This window comes from Scylla paramamosain, chromosome 42 (genome assembly GCF_035594125.1).
Source record: "Scylla paramamosain isolate STU-SP2022 chromosome 42, ASM3559412v1, whole genome shotgun sequence".
In the NCBI taxonomy this organism is placed as follows: domain Eukaryota; kingdom Metazoa; phylum Arthropoda; class Malacostraca; order Decapoda; family Portunidae; genus Scylla; species Scylla paramamosain.
In genome coordinates this window covers 1,849,721-1,850,000 of record NC_087192.1, presented here as the reverse complement: position 1 = coordinate 1,850,000, position 280 = coordinate 1,849,721, and positions in this window count along the sequence as shown.

Genomic DNA, 280 nt, shown 5'->3' with positions numbered 1-280 from the left:
CTTCCATTCCCCATTCCTCTCGCCCAGTGATCCCTGCTACGTTTCTAACTTGTGCATTTGTGTTCTTTGTATAACAGTCACATTCTGTTATGAAATCCTCTGTTGTTTCCTTTCTTCGTCACGTTATTTACATTGTCGTTTTCTTATGTGTTTGTTTCTTCAGTGTACCACCAACGTCCCTCTCCTAGCCTTCAATACCAACTTGTTCCCCGAAATTCCCTCGGTACCATTCCTGTCTCCCTATCCTCTCTTTCCCTATTCCAGCACGTACACAGTTACA